Raw genomic sequence first — 16881 nt, forward strand, 5'->3', positions numbered from 1 at the left:
TGGATTCTTTACCCACTGAACCATCAGAGAAGTCCACTAGCACTTACTATATGCTAAGGCATTTTTCTGAGTATTTTTTCTTCAATACTGACTTATCTCAGAAGCAACTTGGGCAAATTTTTATTCTTTCTTAAGAATAAACCTCTGAAAATTAATTTTACTTACCTCAGAATTGTTGCAAAGATTAAATAAGTCAATCTAGGAACATACTTACTCAGGTATACAACCCATGGTAAGTCCTCAAAGAGTGTTAGCTATTCGGATCCATTATGTTATACGGCCTAGTGGTAATTAACAATATAATATTGAGTCCCCATGAATATTGCCTGCATGAGGAGGGAGAAGAAGTGGACAATTAGGATTTTGGTGGCTGTGAGAAGTTTCCATTTTGTACCTCCATATAGACTCTCCTCCTTGCTCTGTTCCCAGGGAGGATAAGATATATGGGCTACATCAAGAGCCCATATATCTCACCCTCTGACTTCTGGTTAGCTCAGCTGATGCAGAGCCTGAGCAAAGAAGGAGGAGGGTGGGAGGAGAGTGAGGTCAAGGCATTCATTCCCTGCTTCTTCCCTGTAGGGTTCCTGTGGGCCATCTGGCTGCAGTCCTTGCTATGACCCTCTTCACACAGCTTTTTCTCTGGGGCTCTACATGGGACTTCCTCCCTTAGCCCCTTCAGGCCAAAGGATAGTAAGTGCCCTTTGTAGCTAGCTGACAGCACTTCGCTATCACTTGTGGTTTCCCTGTATTCTGCTCAACTTTGGAAACAGTCCCCTTATCACACTCTTCTTGAATTGCCCAAGCAAGGCCCATATCGTCTTCCTGGGTACTGTCTCTTGTGTTCACGCCTTTCCTGGGCTAACATCCAATACAGGTAGCAAACACTTTCTTCAGAGGAACAAGTTCAGTCATTTCCAAATTGGTCCCCCTGGTGTGTTTCTTTTACACATCTGTACTTATTCTACTCCCTTCCCATCTCACTCACATGGGAGGATTGTGACCCTGTTCAGATTTTCTACACAAGGCAGTGGAAGGACAGGGCTTGAGGACTCTGGAGTGTGGGTAAAAGGGTGCTGGATGAATTGGGGTTAAACAGTTTAAGAATGAGGCCAGGAAGGTGCTAGTAGACTGGAAGAAGATTAAAGAGATCCAGGGACTAATGATCTGCACGAGGCTGACGTTCAGGTGATCAGGGAGTGAAGAGAAGATATAGCTGAAAATATAAGAAGTTCTGTCTGAGGGTGAGATAGTAGGTTAACAGGGTTAAAACAATTATAAGAGATGACAAGAGCCACAGTGTGTGGTGGGATTATGTGGACTAAGTGGAACAAATGTGTCAGCCACCGTATTTGAGGAGTTCCAGGAAATGGACGGCAAGGTGAAGGATGAGTTGCCCATGTGGTCACTTGAAATCAACAAGGATGAGGTCACTAACACCAGACTGGTGCTGGAAGGACAATGAGCTACGTGCTGAAGATGTCAGTGAAACCTGGGAGGGAACCAGGGGGTTAATCAGTTCAGTTCAGTTCAGTCGCTCAGTCGTGTCCGACTCTTTGTGACCCCAATAGATGACAGCAATAGAAGGGACAGCTATGTGGCACAACGTCTCGAAGGAGTAACTCCAGGGCAGTTATTCCCATTTGTGAATGTCAATGCCTCTAGACCCTAAGGAAGATTTATGGGAGAATAAACAACCCCCTGTATAATTTGACTCATAGCAGAAAATAGATGGCACACTTACTAATATTTTGGGTAAAACATTTTAGGACAGTGGGAAATTAGAGTAAGAGATGAAGGATTCCCACTTGGAGAGGAAAGAGATCATGACAAACATGTTTATTTAAATGCTGACCTAAATCTCTAAAAATCTCAAACATTCTTTCCCATAATTTTACCTTCCCAATAGAAATGTTTTCATACTCATTTTTTAGCATTTGTGTAATATGTTCTTCCTTTAAATACTGTAGTTTTGCAAGAATTTCCTGGTTTAACAATAAATAAGTCCCGCAAAGTTACACAATCCATTTCTCATAGTTTGCTTGAAAAATGAGAAGAAAAAGAACAAAAGGTCTAGGATATGAGATTAGTTTCCACTTGATTTACTGTAAAATACAATTTTCCATTTCATTTGGTGTTTTATCTCTAGAATCAATTTTAAACTTTTTGCAAAGGAAAGACTGAAAATAAGAGGAATATTTAAACAATACAAATACATTTCTTGAGGCCAACAGAATTCTTCATGGTCACTTTTGGTCTCTAGCTGTTCAACTTTTGCTTCTCTTTTTAGAGAGAAGCCGAAGTTTACTTTAGTTTTGCACTTAGAGAGGGCAGGATCCTATTTCAGGCTATATGGCACGTTGCCTATTTCCCCCACCATCCACTTTCTCTTCTTTTCCATTTCCCTGGATTTATCACTGGACTACGACCACCCAGAATAGAGGTAGTATTTCCCAGCCTTGGTTGGCTTGACCACATACCTGTTTCAGCCCATTTGATGTATTTGAATCCGTTGATGAACAAAGTTCACTGTTCAGGTTGCTATGAGTTCCACAGAATTTGCCTTGATGGATAGGAGCATAGAAATTAGCATCTTTTTCTGCACACATCAGGTGTATCATGTGGGAGCATTGCCTAACCTCTTGCTGTTGTTGTTGTTTAGTTGCTAGGTCATATCCAACTCTTTTGCAACCCCATGGACTGTGGCCACCAGGCTCCTCTGTTCATGGGGTTTCCCAGGCAAGAATACTGGAGTAGGTTGCCATTTCTATCTTCAGGGGATCTTCCCCGTCTGGGGAATCAAACCCACATCTCCTGCATTGCAGGTAAATTCTTTACTGCTGAGCCACCAGGCATGTCCTAACTTTGCTGCAATCTGTAAAATGAGAATAATATATCCACCTCATGGGGTGATTGTGAAGATAGGGGGAAAAATGATACTAAAAAACAGTATTTAACTGGGCACTTCCCATGTGTCAGGATCTAGGTACATGAATTCTGTATCACACATTTAATAAACGCCAGCACAAGGCTCCCAGCCTCCTACCCACACTGTGCTGCCCTAGACTCCCAAACAAGTCTACATGCATCGTGGCCCCAGGGCTCTTCCCCGCAGCACACGGGTCAGAATTCACAGGGACTTTAGTCTCATGGGACAATCTGAGTGAAAACAACACTTCTGTGTTCAAAATAGTTCCTTTCCTACCCTTGACCCTGATATATTGTAGTTAAGCCAAATAACATGAGTCACCCCAAATTGTTCTTGTCTCTCATGCAAAGGAAGGAGGGAAGAAAATGTGCCAGATATTCCTTGCAATTTTGTTTAAGTTCCCTGGATATGTCTAGGCATGTCTGAACCCTGGGGTGAACAGTTTCCAGTTGAGACCTATTCACCCTCTCTCCACCACACCCCTGCAGCAAACACTGTGCAAATCACTCCCCAAAATGCAGGGTTGGGATACTAATATCTCTTGACATGTTACTGCGGTACAGTTGTCACCTTTTGGGGACAAGAGGGTCTCTGAGCTCAGGAGATTGTTTCCCCCCAACATGTGGGCTGGAATTCAAAGACAGACAGTCAAGAATCACATCAAAAGACTAAGAGCTGCTACCCTCAGCAATGTGGGCCCAGGTCATTTCACCCTGTGGGTCAGATCCAACATTATTATTGAGAAGCTGATAAAACCAGCGGGATGTGTCAGTAATCATTACATAACAGCTTTCCTAGTGGCTGAGTGGTAAAGAATTCACCTGCCAGTGCAGGAGATGAAAGTTTAACCCCTGGGTGGGGAAGGTCCCCTGGAGAAGGAAATGGCAACCCACTCCTGTATTCTTGCCTGGAGAATCCCCATGGACAGAGGAGCCTGGTGAGCTACAGTCCAAGTGGTTGCAATTAGTTGGACATGACTTAGCAACTTAAACAAAAACTGCCAAAGAGCAGATAACTTACATTCTGATCTGTCTTGGTGGTGACTGGAGACAGCTCAGCTTTTATGGGATGGTTTTGTCCCCACAAGATGCCCTGGGCCTACTAGCTTGAATACCAAATCCTGGCCCAAAGACCCACAAAACCCAAAGCAGGGGGAGAGGTGCGGCTGTACTGCTGGCCTTTTCCTGCAGTGCTGCTGCGGAGGGCTGCCAGCGGGACGGTGGGCATGCAAACTGGCCCTGGCCGCTCAGTCTGCCAGGGATCATCGGCCAAGTCTAGGTTTTCAGAAGGAAGCCTGGGGTACTTGGCAGCACACAGGGTCACTTGGGGTGTCAGGAGAAAGGGCTAAAGAGAGATTTAACAATTTTGTGAGGAAGCAAATGAAGCTTCTATTAGAAGACATTCTTTGATCAGTATTTTAGTTTTCTGCCAGTTTAAAATGTGTGACTATATGGTGTTTTGTGTAAGTGTGCTGTATGTGTGTGTAGTGTAGAGTGTGTATGTGTGTGTGTGACTATATGTGTCTGGGAGCCTGCATACAGAACAGTGCATTTCCACCCTCTACCCCTGGGGAAAGCTTCTATGAAAGCTTTTTTCATAAAAAAGCCTTTTTTTTTTTTTTTCACAGCTTCTATGAAACTAACCTTACAGGGACTTTTTGCCATGGGTGTTCTGAGACAACCACTATTTCAAATATTTGGGTCAGAACACACTTTCTGAATCAGATAACAGGACATGTGTTCTTGGTGTTTAATGTCATGTGTTATTAAGATGTTTCATCAACTACCCAGTTTTCTCTAAAATACTCATCAGTGCCCCGTCCCCAGTCTCCAAAAGCATCATTTAAAGTTTATCAGAGACTGCCCTGCAGATGCCGGATTTGCCGGCACCACAGGTGTGGCCGCCCTGCTGCGCCTGTGCCGTTGGGGCAGAGAGGAAGCGGCTATTTCTACGCTCAGTGCTCAGAACCGTGGGCACTAAGAATGGTTTGTAGCCGAACATCAGTGGAAGAAAAAAAAAAAAAAAAAAAAAAAAAAAAAATAAAGTTTATCAGAAAACACATTTTTACCCTCCTCAAAATGTTTTTATTGAAGTTTCCTCATGCTTTCAACTTTGATTCTGGAAACACTGTCCTTTTCTCTGTTTGCCACAAATGTCGTGAAATGGTATATTTTTTTTTAAAAAGTGGGATTAGGGTTGGGGAGGTTGGAACACCAAGAAAAAATGGAGAGGAGGACTAGACTTCAAAAATATATTAAACATATACACTACCATATGTAATATAGGCAGTCAGTGGGAACTTGCTGTGTGACTCAGGGAACTCAAATTGGGCTCTGTGACAACCTAGAGGGGTGGGATGGGGATGGATGGGACATATATACCTATGGCTAATACATGTTGATGTGTGGTGGAAACCAACACAATATTATAAATTATCCTTCAATTAAAAATAAATTTCTTAAAAAAGAAAAAAACATATATATATATATAAATATATATATATAAACATTTCTGCTTTGCAACTGTTAGATATGGAGTTTAACTAAAAAGCCACCTCTAACTCTGTAGTGCTGATCCTCAGCATAAGGCAATTAGGTGGTTGTTCTCACCAGATAGTTTGTAACCATAAAATAGCAGCCTTAGAATTGTCCATATTCATTTGCTACTCAAAGTGAAGTTCAAGACCTGGAAGCTCTGTCAACAATTGGGGGCTTCTTAGGAATGCAGCTAGAATCAACATAGCTGGGAGAAATGTCAATAACCTCATATATGTAGATGACACCACCCTTATGGCAGAAAGTGAAGATGAACTAAAGAGCCTCTTGATGAAAGTGAAAGAAGAGAGTGAAAAAGCTGCCTTAAAACTTAACATTCAAAAAACTAAGGTTATGACATCTGGTCCCATCACTTCATGGCAAAGAGATGGAGAAATGATGGAAACAGTGAGAAGCTTTATTTTGGGGGGCTCCGAAGTCACTGCAGATGGTGACTTGCAGCCATGAAATTAGAAGATGCTTGCTCCTTGGAAGAAAAGCTATGACAAACCTAGACAGCATATTAAAGAGCAGAGTCATTACTTTACAATACTCATGAAACTATGAGCCATGCCATGTAGGGCCATCCAAGACAGACGGGTCATGGTGGAGAGTTCTGACAAAACATGCTCCACTGGAGAAGGGAATGGCAAGTCATTTCAATATTCTTGCCTTGAGAACCCCGTGAACAGCATGAAAAGGCAAAAAAGACATGATACTGAAAGATGAACTCCCCAGGTCGGTAGGTGCCCAATATTCTATTGGAGAAAAGTAGAGAAATAACACCAGAAGGAACGAAGAGATGGAGCCAAAGTGAAAACAACACCCAGTTGTGGATGTGACTGTGATGGAAGTAAAGTTTGATGCTATAAAGAAAAATATTGCATAGGAATTTGGAATGTTAGGTCCATGAATCAAGGTAAATTAGAAGTGGTCAAACAGGAGATGGCAAGTGGTCAAACAGGAGATGGCAAGTGGTCAAACAGAAGACAGCAAAAGTGAACATTGATATTTTAGGAATCAGTGAACTAAAATGGACCGGAATGGGTGAATTTAACTCAGATGACCATTATATCTACTGCTGTGGGCAAGAATCCCTGAGAAGAAATGGAGTAGCCATCATAATCAACAAAAGAGTCTGAAATGAAGTACTTGGATGCAATCTCAAAAATGACAGGATGATCTCTGTTCATTTCCAAGGCAAACCATTTAATATCACAGTAATCCAAGTCTATGCCCCAACCAGTAATGCTGAAGAGGCTGAAGTTGAACAGTTCTATGAGGACCCACAAGACCTTCTAGAACTAACACCTAAAAAAGATGTCCTTTTCATTATAGGGGACTGGAATGCAAAATTAGGAAGTAAAGAGATACCTGGAGTAACAGGCAAATTTGGCCTTGGAGTACAAAATGAAGCAAGGCAAAGGCTAACAGAGTTTTGCGAACAGAATGCACTGATCATAGCAAACACCCTCTTCCAACAACACAAGAGAAGACTCTACACATGGACATCACCAGATGGTCAATACCAAAATCAGATTGATTATATTCTTTGCAGTCAAAGATGGAAAAGCTCTATACAGTCAGCAAAAACAAAACCGGGAGTTGACTGTAGCTCAGATCATGAACCCCTTATTGCAAAATTCAGATTTAAATTAAAGAAAGTAGGGAAAACTAACAGACCATTCAGGTATGACCAAATCAAATCTCTTACGATTATACAGTGAAAGTGAAAAGTAGATTCAAGGGATTAGATCTGATAGAGTGCCTGAAGAACTACGGACGGTGGTTAATGACATTGTACAGGAGGCAGTGATCAAGATCATCCCCAAGAGAAAGAAATGCAAAGAGGTGAAAGGGATGTCTGAGGAGGCCTTGCAAATAGTTGAGAAAAGAAGAAAAGTGAAAGGCAAAGGAGAAAAGGAAAGCTATATCCATTTGAATGCAAAGTTCCAAAGAATAGCCAGGAGAGATAAGAAAGCCTTCCTTAGTGATCAATGCAAAGAAATACAGGAAAACAATAGAATGGGAAAGATCTCTTCAAGAAAATTAGTGATATCAAGGGAACATTTCATGCAAAGATGGGCACAATAAAGGACGGAAATGGTATGGACCTAAGAGAAGCAGAAGATATTAAGAAGAGGTGGCAAGAATACACAGGAGAACTGTACAAAAAAGATCTTCACAACCCAGATAACCACGATGGTGTGATCACTCACCTAGAGACAGACATCCTGGAATGTGAAGTCAAGAGGGACTTAGGAAGCATAACTATGAACAAAGCTAGTGGAGATGATGGAATTCCAGTTGAGCTATTTCAAATCCTAAAAGATGATGCTGTGAAAGTGCTGCACTCAATATGCGAGACAATTTGGAAAACCCCAGCAGTGGCCACAGGACTGGAAAAGGTAAGTTTTCGTTGCAGTCCCAAAGAAAGGCAATGCCAAAGAATGCTCAAACTACCACACAATTGCACTCGTCTCACACGCTAGCAAAGTAATGCTCAAAATTCTCCAAGCAAGGCTTCAACAATATGTGAACCATGAACTTTCAGATGTTCAAGCTGGATTTAGAAAAGGCAGAGGAACCAGAGATCAAATTGCCAACATCCGCTGGATCCTTGAAAAAGCAAGAGAGTTCCATAAAAACATCCATTTCTGCTTTATTGACTATGTCAAAGCCTTTGACTATGTGGATCACAACAAACTGTGGAAAATTCTTAAACAGATACGAACACCAGACCACCTGACCTGCCTTCTGAGAAATCTGTATGCAGGTCAATAAGCAACACTTAGCAATGCATATAATTAACTTATATGCATAGTATATCAAGCGAAATGCTGGGCTGGATGAAGCACAAGCTGGAATTAAGATTGCCAGAAGAAATATCAATAACCTCAGATATGCAGATGACACCACCCTTAGGGCAGAACACAAAGAAGAACTAAAGAGCCTCTTGATAAAAGTGAAAGAGGAGAGGGAAAAAGTTAGCTTAAAACTCAACATTCAGAAAACTAAGATCATGGCATCTGGTCCCATCACTTCATGGCAAATAGATGGGAAAGCAATGGAAATACTGACAGACTTTATTTTTCTGGGCTCCAAAATCACTGCAGATGGTGACTGCAGCCATGAAATTAAAAGATGCTTCCTTCTTGGAAGAAAAGCTATGACCAACCTAGAAAGCATATTCAAAATCAGAGACATTACTTTGTTAACAAAGGTCCATCTAGTCAAGGCTATGGTTTTTCCAGTAGTCATGTATGGATGTAAGAGTTGGACTATAAAGAAAGTTGAGCACTGAAGAACTGATGGTTTTGAACTGTGGTATTGGAGAAGACTCTTGAGAGTCCCTTGGACAGCAAGGAGATCCAACCAGTCAATCCTAAAGGAAATCAGTCCTGAATATTCATTGGAAGGACTGATGTTCAAGCTGAAACTCCAATACTTTTGCCACCTGATGTGAAGAACTGACTCATTTGAAAAGACCCTGATGCTAGGAAAGATTGAAGGCAGGAGGAGAAGGGGACGACAGAGGATGAGATGGTTGGATGGCATCACCGACTCAATGGACATGAGTTTGAGCAAGCTCCCAGAGTTAGTGATGGACTGAGAAACCTGGTGTGGTGCAGTCTACGGCATCGCAAAGAGTCGGACATGACTGAGCTACTGAACTGAACTGAACTGAACTGACATTACTTTGCTGAAAAAGGTCCATCTAGCCAAAGCTATCGGAGAAGGCAATGGCACCCCACTCCAGTACATCTTGCCTGGAAAAGCCCATGGACGGAGGAGCCTGGTAGGCTGCAGTCCATGGGGTCGCTGAGGGTCGGACATGACTGAGTGACTTCACTTTCACTTTTCACTTTCATGCATTGGAGAAGGAAATGGCAACCCACTCCAGTGTTCTTGCCTGGAGAATCCCAGGGATGGGGGAGCCTGGTGGGCTACTGTCTATGGGGTCACACAGAGTCGGACACGACTGAAGTGACTTAGCAGCAGCAGCAGCAGCAGCCAAAGCTATGGTTTTGCCAGTAGTCATGTATGGATGTGAGAGTTGGACCTTAAAGAAGGCTGAGTGCTGAATAATTGATGCTTTTGAACTGTGGTGTTGGAGGAGACTCTTGAGAGTCCCTTAGACTGCAAGATCAAACCAGTCAATCCTAAGGGAAATCAGTCCTGAATATTCATTGGAAGGACTGATGCTGAAGGTGAATCTCTAGTACTTTGGGCCGCCTGATGCAAAGAACTGACTCCTTAGAAAAGACCCTGATGCTGGGAAAGATTGAAGGCAGGAGAAGGGGACACAAAGGATGAAATAGTTGGATGGCATCACAGACTCAATGGACATGAGTTTGAACAAGCTCTGGGAGTTGGTGATGGACAGGGAAGCCTGGTGTGCTGTAGTCCATGGAGTTGCAAAGACTGAGTGACTGAACTGAATTGAGCTAGGAGTGCAGAAGCCCAGGCTCTGAGTCTTCCCCACTAAAAAGGATCTATATTTCAACAGGATTCCCGGGTGGCCTAATGCAGAACAACAGTTGAGAAGCACTAGTGTAGAGATTATCCTGCTTCACAGGTGTGGAAACGGGTCCGGAAATGGCAAGGAATGTATCCTAGAAGTCTTCCTTTGTGGTAAGTCTGCAAAGACGACCTTATCTCCCTGCCACTGAACCTGGATTTTGAGCCCAGATTTCTTTCCTGTAGAAGAAATATTATGCTTGCTAGTCAGGATAACTTGGCAGTTGTGGATGTTTTCAGTCTTGTGGGTTGGAACTGGAGGAAGGCATTAAGAATCCCTGTGGACAGAAGAGCCTGGTGGGCTACTCTTTTCTCCTAACTTCCTGTGCAAGAGCGATCTTCAGCTCTGGAATTAGAGAGGCAGTGTAGGGCTGCCAGGGACAACTGTATTGTTTGCTCTTCACAAAGTACCTGGAACCAGAGGCAAATGAGGCTGAAATACCTTCCTTGTGTTCACTCTCCAGGTTAGAGCCCTTGCTGGGGGCAGTTCTGTATGGAAGAAGAGGTGTCTTTTGCTAATTCACACAAAATTTCCTGGACAGGACAGCTTAGCAGAGGCCCTGGTTCAGGGCTCCATGGTGATCCCCAGTAGAGAACAGCATGTACAGAGAGAAACCTCATCTCCCCGTGTCAGCTGAATGGTCCTGCAGGGACTGACTGACAATTCAGAGAAGCTGAGATAGCTGTGCAAAATTCATCCAGAGAGCATTTTTATGATCTTAGGGTCTGGAGAGCTTATGGATATGAAAGAATGCAAGTTCCTCTCTGGGTTTTTGCATTTCTTTGCTTCTTAATATACATACATGTCTTTTTCAAGGGACTTTAATCAACCGATAATCCCAAGTGTGAATCTCAATCTCTTTGAGCAGATCACAGAATTAGGAAGTTTATAATTTGACCTTAAAGGGTAGAGGTCATCTTCTTAAAGTTGTGATATCTATTAGGTAGCAACTAGAAGTAGGATAAGATACATTCCGCCAGGGTCTCATGCCCCTGGCCAGGTCATCTGAGTTTGGTCTAATTCAAAGACAAGCAAACTGAGAAAGTTATCCCTAAATATAGTGTGGGGAGGTACAGTAGTCTCCTTAGTGGAAACAGGGAGGTTTGGAATTGCATACAAAAATGTTTAAGGATACCAAGCAATAATATTGATGTTTTATATTAATGCATACAAATGTTTATAATGTTTAGGAGCTGGGCTTATTAGAATAAAAGATCAGCCTTATAACTCCAATTTGAAATTTATAACTGAGTAATTGATTTTAATATATTATTTTTTCTTAATATATATATTTTATTGAAGTATAGTTGACTGACAGTGTTAGTGTATTACTTCTACCCTTGATCTTAGCCAGAAGTCTAAGAAGTGATAACATTATTTTTAAGTGAAAATCTTACTGTTCTGTTTTTTCTTGGGACGTTAGAAAATTGAAGTGGAAATAAAGCAGAAAGTTCGTGAAGTGGAAATAAACATATTAAAATATAACATCATTTGAAATATTTGAATGTGTTTAGCTTCATAAAGGGAACCAAACATTAAGCAAATTTCTCCCCCAAAACAATGACCTGAATAATATTTGCAAGACCAGCAAACTTTATTCACAAACTTCTCTTAAAAGCTAAAGGTAGGGCCAGGTTTTTAAATGTGAAACCTTAATAAATCAGTTGCTAATTTAAAAACAGCAAAGCAAACCTCAAAACAGTTGCCTCTGCAAAGCTACAATTATGGGCATGCTGCTGCTGCTGCTAAGTTGCTTCAGTCATGTCCGACCCTGTGTAACCCCATAGACAGCAGCCCACCAGGCTCCTTTGTCCCTGGGATTCTCTAGTCAAGAATACTGGAGTGGGTTGCCATTTCCTTCTCCAATGCATGAGAGTGAAAAGTGAAAGTGAAGTCACTTAGTCGTGCCTGACTCTTCGCGACCCCATGGACTGTAGCCTACCAGGCTCCTCCATCCATGGGATTTTCCAGGCAAGAGTACTGGAGTGGGGTGCCATTGCCTTCTCTACGGGCATGAGAAACAGCTATCAATGAGCTGGGCTTCACTGCTAAGGTCCTTAGTTCAGTTGGGCATAAGGCTACATTACCCTGACCCCAGAAGATACTTTCTGAGAGAGCTCGCAGTGCTCTCCATGGTCAGGATGGGGTGGGGTGGGATTTCCTACAGCTGCCCAATGCCCATGTCCCCAGACACTACATTCAGTCTTTCTTATTCTACCACTCAGTCACCGTGGTGGTCAAGAGCTTCTTTATGGAGCAGCATCTTTTCTGTGGACCAACATCTCCTGAACTACATCTGGGCAGAAAGACCCAGCTCCCCTCTGCCCTGGTACCCTCCTGTCCTGCGTTTCTTCCCCCCTTCACTGCAGGCTTTTTACTCAGGAGAAGCTAGGGTTCTCACCACCTTTCTCATGGAGCCACACACATAGCTCACTCTTTACATCTTCTTCCCTCATTGGGAAGCTTCTGCCTCAGAAAGGCAGAAATCTAGCTTTTCATCTGGCCTCTTCCAATTCATTGTTTAATGCTTTATACCCTCTTCTTCAGGTTCTGGGTCATGATAGACTGTATTTTCCACAATGGCCACAGCAATACTTTCGCTTCACAGGCTTGTCTCCCTTATTTAGGTGAGAGAAGGCTCCAGATCCCTCTAGCTTACTCCTCTGAGTTAGAAAACAGAAGCAGTAAAGGCAAAAGTGGAAATGTTGTCCAGAGGGGAGAGGAAGCAAGGACATGACATGCTGGATGTTTATCAATTCATTCAGCCATTCATTCAACAAACCACTGGCAGAGAGTATCAGATTGCATCCTTGGAACAATAGGAACAACAATCTTGCACTACCATGGTGCTAGGTTCTGTTCTGAACACTGTACACATATAACATTAAATCTTCACAACAATCCTGTGAAGTGGATGTTGTCATGAACCCATCTTACTGATGAAACAACTTAGGTACAGAGTGATTTAGCAAGGTCCCACAGCGAGTAAGTGATGAAGCTGGGATTCAAACCCTGCTAAGAACAGGGTCCTGGCAGGAGGCATCAAAGGACAAGGAGTACCCACTCGCTTGCTCAGCAAGCATTTATGAAGCACCTGCTGCTGCTAAGTTCTGGGGGATAAGGATGAACTGAAGCCAGTCCCTGCCTTCCTGAAGCTTACAGAATGTTGGGGAAAACTGACACTGAAACAGACACTAAAATTCGGTGTGATAGTTGTGGGGATTCCAAACCCAGCTCTTGGAGATCAGGCAAGGCTTTTCCAGGGAAGAGGGGAAGAATAAATGGAACTCTGAAGGAGGCATGCAGCTGGCTTACCCGGTGGGGTAAAGGGAGAGGAAGAAAAGCCACATTCGTAGACAGAGCAGCAGGGCCATGGCTGGAGAGGGAAGCGAGGTGGGAAAAGTCCAGAACCCAGATGCTCTTTAAGGCGATTAGACACGTGAAGTTCTAACCCCACTAGAAGGCCACTGAGGGGGACAGGAGGCCTGACTTTAGGTAGGGAAATAGTGTTGCCAGAGGAGGTAGTAAAGCACAAACCACAGACCTTGGGCTTCACAGAGACAAAGATTCTCTCCTTGACTGACTCGAGGCGGACTCCTCTGATCCCTCTTCTCAGCTGGGCCTCAGCCTTGGCCTAAAAAACCTGAACAGACACGAACACGCCGGGGGAAGGGATAGTTAGGAAATTTGGGATCGGCATGTATACTCGGCTATATTTAAAATGGTGTATGTCCACATGTAGACCTACTGTATAGCACAGGGAACTCCTCCCGATGTTTTGTGGCTGCCTGGATGGGAGGGCAGTTTGGGGGAGAATGGATACATGCATATATATGGTTGAGTCCTTGAAACTATCACCACATTGTTAATCAGCTAAACTTCAATCTAAAATGAACAGTTTGAAAAAAAAAATTCTGACAGCTCAAGGCCACACTACCAGAATGACTCTCGCTGCCCTTAAAGTGCTTGCCTGAGGAAACTCAAGAATTTACTGTCTGTTCCAGCTACTAGCACCCGAGACTGAGCCCTGACCACCCTTTCTTAGAGCATTTACTGGAAAGGGATTGCCATTGTGAACCTTTCCTCTGTCCCTTTGAGATACACACGTGTCTCCTACAACTCACGAGTGTCCTTCTCAAGGACCTGGAAGCCATTCCTTACAATGTGATCATCAGGAAGAACAGGGCCTCTGTCTCCCAGTCTTTGTGGGAGGACAGAATTCTAACTCTGATATAACTGTCAGCTAACAGACGCTGCTGATCTAATGGCAGCTACAGCAACCACGCATCTGTGATCTTTCACTTCCCTGATTCTACTGAGCACCACCCCTCCTCCCCACCCAGTCATTCTGCTGTTAAAACACCCAGTCACCTCTGAACAAATTGAAGTTCAGTTCAGTTAACTTGGATTCTTCTCCCTAGTATGATCGTATATTACTGATTAAAATCTGCCCTTTCCACTTTAACTAGAATCCGGCTTTGGTTATCTTTAATGATAGTTCAGCTCCAAACCAGATGCAAAACCAAACTCACTGGGCAGAATTATTTCAGCTTGTGTCCGGCCACATACAGTGTAAGTATCTGTTTGCACAGTCCCCAAGGCCTGATGCACAGAAGCCCATGTACACTGGGCCATTCACAAAGCTCGTCTGACCTTCTGGGCCTGACGTGGTCGGTTATACCTCCGTGTAGAACAAGAAACCGCTGACTCACAGAAAACAGAGCGCATTTATAAACAGGAAGCTGAGTGTGTGACCACAGACATTCAGCATCTGATAGCAATTGCTGGATGTGGCAAAAAAAAAAAAAAAGTTTCAATTAAAAAAAAAATCTGTGCCACTAAATTAGAATTCTCTGGTTCATGGAAATACAATCCTACTATTGATCATTTATTTAAGACTTAAATATGGCAAGTTCTTATTTGGTCAGCCCAAGCTGGTGAGTCAGGCAGCCTGCAAATATTGATTGAATCCCTTTGAGCATGTGGTTTTCCCATTTTTCATTCTCCTCCCTTCCCAAGCAGAGCAAAAAGGCTCCTTGATGAAGTTCTCGTGGTCTGTACAGAAGGGATTTGTTTTCCCTTTGACTCTGAAGCCTGCTCTGCAGGCTCTGTGAGCACTGTCGCCACCAGGGGGGGCCCCAGAAAGGATGCACAAATACTGGCACTTAAAACCTGCTGTGCAGTGACACCCACAAAGCATTGAGTGGCTGGTGCTGAAGTGCAGACGTGCTGGGAGCCACCAGAGCAAAGTATGTCAGAAGATTTGTTCTTTCTCTATTTCAGCAGCAGAGAAGCTGCTCATTTTCCCTCTCATTCATGGTGGGGTTGGCTTTGAGCAAACTGACCCAAGAAGGCTGAATTCAGTGGCCAAGGAAAGAGCTAGGTGATGATCCCACAAAGTCTTCCAGGAACTGGCACCATTGCCACGTTTGTCCTCAGGGCAAAAGTACCTGAGTGATATTTGGAATCTCTGCACTTCCTGTCTGGAATATCATGCTCTGGGTAATAATAGACCAGTACCCGCTACATATGAAGTTATAGGGAGTAGCTAAGGGCTTTATGTGCACAGTGCGGTTTAATCTGCACAATAGCCTTAGGAGAGAAGTATTGGCAGCCCCGTTGGGTGAATCAGTAATAACAGCTCTGGGGAACCAGTGAATGGCCAGGAGTTGGGATTCTGGCTCAGGTGTGCCTGGTTTCAGCACACAGCCATTTGTCTAACTTAACGCTAAAGTTTTAGAGCAGGATTGTGTCCCTTACTTTATATTTATACTATAATTAGAAGTACTGATCTTCCAGTATTACCTACAAAGAAAACATTTGTTTGGTTTTCAGCTTCCCACGGAGCAGAAAGCACTGCTTCTTTATTATTTACAAAGAAAATGCTCTTAGAATTTGCAAGTAGTAGTGATGTGGCCTGATGACTTTGTGGTAAAGAATTCGCCTACAGGAGATGCGGTTCGATCCCTGGGTCAGGAAATCCCCTGCAGAAGGAAATGGCACCCACTCCAGTATTCTTGCTGAGAATTCCCATGGACAGAGAGGCCTGGAGAGCGACAGTCCATGGAGTCACAAAGAGTTAGACATGACTTAGCGACTGAGCATGCAAAAAAAAAAGAAAGAAAAGCACATCCAAATACCTTGGACAACCTGTAAATATTGATATTTATAATAACTAACATTTATGGAGTATTTTTTACAGCATTAATTTCCATTTTTATTTCATGAAAAATACAGATTTTTTTCTGGAGTCTTCTAATTTTTTTCCAAATCTTTTACTATTATGTTTCCCAGGTTTAATTTAATTGTTTTTATTTTATTTTTATTTTAATTGGAGGCTAATTACTTTACAATATCGTATTGGTTTTGCCATACATTGACATGAATCAGCCATGGGTGTACATGTGTTCCCCATCCTGAAGCCCCCTCCCGCCTCCCTCCCCATCCCATCCCTCAAGGTCATCCCTGAGCACCCTGTATCATGCATCAAACCTGGACTGGCGATCTGTTTTGCATATGATAATATACATGTTTCCATGCTATTCTCTCAAATCATCCCACCCTTACCTTCTCCCACAGAGTCTAAAAGGCTGTTCTATACATCTGTGTCTCTTTTGCTATCTCGCATATAGGGTCATTGTTACCATCTTCCTAAATTTCATATATGTGTGTTGGTATACTGTATTGGTGTTTTTCTTTCTGGCTTACTTCACTCTGTACAATAGGCTCCAGTTTCATCCACCTCATTAGAACTGATTCAAATGTATTCTTTTTAATGGCTGAATAATACTCCATTGTGTATGTACCACAGCTTTCTTATCCATTCATCTGCTGATGGACATCTAGGTTGCTTCCATGTCCTGGCTGTTATTATGGAACATTTATTCTGTGCTGAATAG

The 16881-nt window shown here is 42.9% G+C and overlaps 1 protein-coding gene and 1 non-coding gene across 12 annotated transcripts in view; one reads left to right on the forward strand and one right to left on the reverse strand.

Moving 5' to 3' along the window:
* Positions 1–15780, reverse strand: part of LOC101908144 (craniofacial development protein 2) — a 50689-nt gene extending 34909 nt beyond the window's left edge. For 9 of the 11 annotated variants that reach the window (XM_059878876.1, XM_059878879.1, XM_059878873.1 and 6 more), the window contains exons 1-3: positions 13527–13614; positions 2478–2560; positions 215–326 (exon numbers count right to left, since the gene is read on the reverse strand). The gene's annotated coding sequence lies outside the window, so the exon portion shown is untranslated. The other 2 variants (XM_059878874.1, XM_059878882.1) reach the window with 2 other exon arrangements.
* Positions 4796–4929, forward strand: LOC112443081 (small nucleolar RNA SNORA43). Its single transcript, XR_003031351.1, has one exon. It is a non-coding gene; the product is annotated as a small nucleolar RNA SNORA43 (small nucleolar RNA).
* Positions 15781–16881: the final 1101 nt, after the last annotated feature.

The sequence above is a fragment of the Bos taurus genome, chromosome 20 (genome assembly GCF_002263795.3).
Source record: "Bos taurus isolate L1 Dominette 01449 registration number 42190680 breed Hereford chromosome 20, ARS-UCD2.0, whole genome shotgun sequence".
Lineage (NCBI taxonomy): Eukaryota > Metazoa > Chordata > Mammalia > Artiodactyla > Bovidae > Bos > Bos taurus.